The sequence below is a fragment of the Arachis duranensis genome, chromosome 10 (genome assembly GCF_000817695.3).
Source record: "Arachis duranensis cultivar V14167 chromosome 10, aradu.V14167.gnm2.J7QH, whole genome shotgun sequence".
NCBI classification, from domain to species: Eukaryota; Viridiplantae; Streptophyta; class Magnoliopsida; order Fabales; family Fabaceae; genus Arachis; species Arachis duranensis.
The window spans coordinates 20,065,347-20,069,053 of record NC_029781.3 but is presented as its reverse complement, the minus strand read 5'-3'; positions in this window follow the sequence as shown (position 1 = coordinate 20,069,053).

Genomic DNA, 3,707 nt, shown 5'->3' with positions numbered 1-3,707 from the left:
TAATAATGCGACAAAATAAATTAAAGTTTGAGTTTAACCATAGCAAGCTCTCAAGTTTAAATTTTCATAAATTAATTTATTTTTGATAAAGTGAATTGCGCAATAAAAAAATCATAAAAAAATTCATATATTAAAGTAGAAAATAATTTATTTATAAATACAAAATTAAAAAAATTATTCTTAAAAGTTGAATATGCAAATAAAAAAATAAATTATAACTTGCAAAAATTATCTCTAAAATTTATTACAATAAATAAAAAAATTGTAAAAGTCATGGAATTTGTTACAATAAATAAAAAAACTATAAAAGTCATGTATCTATATAAATTAAATTATATTAAATTATAAGATATCTAGATATTTAATCAACCTAATTAATTAGTTTGTAACTGATTTGATTTAATAATTTAGAAAAAAATTGAATAACCCTTTTTAAAAATATACCAATCTAAATAATAAAGAAACAATCAAATCCAAAAAAGTTACAAAACACCTATCATACACTACGATTATTAGTATTGAGGAAGCTTTAACCATTTATTCTTTTATTGGCTGTCTTTTTATCTTCTCTGCACTTTATCTACGAATATGTTAAGAATTAAACTTATGCTTCAACCTTTCAAAATTTCATATATTCTTGCCAAACACAATATTATTATGTCTTTTTTTTTATAGAAACCATTGAATGGAAGAACTGTTGGTAAAAAGATGAACCGTTGGTAAAAAGATGAGGTTCTCTTATAATATGTATGACTTTTTATGATAATAAATTAAAAATAAAAAGCATGAAATAATATTGTATATATTTAAGTTAATTTTAATCTTTTTAATAACCAGATTTGTCATAACGTAATTGATAAATAATGACAGTTAATATTAATTTTTTTAAATCAAATTTGTCATAACGTAACCAATAAACAATAATAGTCTATACAAATCACATATGCTTTGAGTATACTATATGTTTTATTATTTTGTATGAAATAATATTAGTTTTAATTTATATATTTATTATTGGGTATTAAAAATAAAAAGTATTTGTATTGTTAGCATTTTTTAAAATTTTTCATCAACTCGGATCGTGATTAGGCCTAAAAGATCATTTACCTCATTGGAAATAAATGTAATCCAATTAATTTTCATCTGATAGTGCTATACATTTGCATAATCATAGGAGAATTAACTTTAGCGAGATAACAATATGGTATTTAGTTATTACATGAGTATTTTTATATATGGAATTATCAATCAATTATGTATAACTTCTGATAAAAATAATACAACATGGATATTGTTTATTAGGTAAAAGATAATATATTGACAAAGAAAATTAATTACAATGGGTATATTCATTTTAAAAAATATTTTTCTATGTAATATTATAAAAAATATCATGGTCACCCTGAATTATTAGAAGTTCAACTTCCATCGACAGCGATAGAATGCCTAAATTGAGACATTTTTAGACTATAATATTTATCAAACAAACAATTAATAAAACACTCATCTATACCTTCTCATTTTGAGTATATTTATACATAAAAAAAAGTTGAAACAATAAAAGCAATAAAAATGATGATTTTTATAATTTTGTGTGGCTATATATATATAGAACACCAGAAGACCATGATTATCTAACAAAATTAATTTTATTTATTGTATTCAATTTGAATAATTAAAAAATCATCTTACTTTAGTTTCGTCCTTAATTCACATGATTTAAATTTATCTCAATAAATATGATTTGATTTAATTATTATTGAAAAGTATCTCGAGAATCTATTTTATTCGTAGATTTATTATTTTAATTATTTTAATGATTAGTTAATTAATTTAATCTAATTAATTAATAGAGATAATTAGTATAATTAATTAATCTAATCAAATTAATTAGTTGATATAGCTAATTTATCATAATAAATTGTATTTAATGAGTGAAAAGAAACAAATTGCTAAACATCCTCATAAGCATGTCACGTCAATTCCATCATTAAGTGCGGAAACCTGATTTTTATATAATAGAATAGATAATAAATAGAATATATGAGAATATGATGTGACATATTTTAATTATGAAATTAGTATTATATAATAAATTTTTCTGAATTTTTATTGCTTATTCGTTGCTAATTTTTATATAATTACTTAATAATTTTTGTCTATAAAACTATCAACTACCTAATATTATGATTTAATTAACAAAATGATGACATTAATATTTTTTCATAAGTCTTGTTATTATTTATAATTAAAAAATAACAATAAATAAATTTATTTCCTTAATGAATGTTAATTTTATTGTCAAATTCTATATTACCTTTAAAATTTTAGCGTAATTGAGTCTAATTTCTACATTTTGAAATAAATTTACCCGAAAAAATTAATATATAAATCACATTATTATTACAAAATTACTTTTTTAATATAATTAGTGGTGCTTATTTGAACCATTAAATTTAGCTTCTAATGATATTAAAGTCAACCTATTTTATTATCTTGTGCTTTCAAAAAATTTACACAACTGACATAAAAATATAACAATTGAAAAAAATTCATTACAATGGGTATATTCATTTTAATAAATATTCTTCTATCTAATACTATAAAAATATACATTTGCCACTTTGAATTGCTACAGGTCAACTTCTATCCACAGTAGTAGAATGCTTAAATTGAAATATATTCATCAAACAAACAATCAATAAAACACTCATATGTACTTTCTCATTTTGGATACATTTATATATAAAATAAATTATACATAAAGAAAAAAAAAAGAAGAAAAGAAAAGTTGAAATAACAAGAGCGATAAAAATTAAGATTTTTATAATTTTGTGTGGCCATCTATATATAGTAGATCAGACAACTATGATTATCTAACAAAATTAATTTGTATTTATTGCACTCAACTTGAATAAGTAAGAAGTGATCTCATTTTAATTTAGTCCTTAATCCACATGATTTGAATTTAGCTCAATATATATATGATTTGATTTGATTTAATTATTAGTTAAAAATATCTCAATCGTCTATTTTATTTATAAATTTATTATTTTAATGACTAATAAATTTGGTTTAATAAATTAAAAGAATAAATTAAAAAATATTAACAGAATATTAAATTAAATAAATTAAGAAATACTACCAAATCAAATTGATATAAATTATATAATATTTAAATATCTAATCAAATCAATTAGTTGATATAGTTAATTTATCGTAATAACTTGTATTTAATGTGTTAAAAGAAATAAATCAAAAAACACTCTTAGAAACATGCCACGTCAGCTCCATCATTAAGTACAGAAATTTGATTTTTATATAATAAAATAGATAAGTGTTGAACGCCTCCTTTTTGTTTGTAAAGAGATAATTTTTACTCTTATTTGTCGGTATCTTCTCTTTTTTAAACACAATTCTCAAAAGAAAAAACGAATCACAAACCAAACAAAGCTCTTAGGTTTTTTGTTGTGTCGGTTCAAGTTATAAATACAATAGAACAAAGTAAAATTTCTCGGTTCCTCTTCTCGCTCTCTATCTTTCTCTTTTTTTGGGAGATGGGGGTGGGGTGGGTGTATTGCTTGAGAGAGAGAGAGAGAGAGAGAGAGAGAGAGAGAGAGAGAAGAGCGTGAGAGAGAGAAGAGTGAGAGAGGAGAGAGAGAGAGAGAGAGAGGGGCGGGGGGGAGGGAGAAAGAACAGGGCAGAAA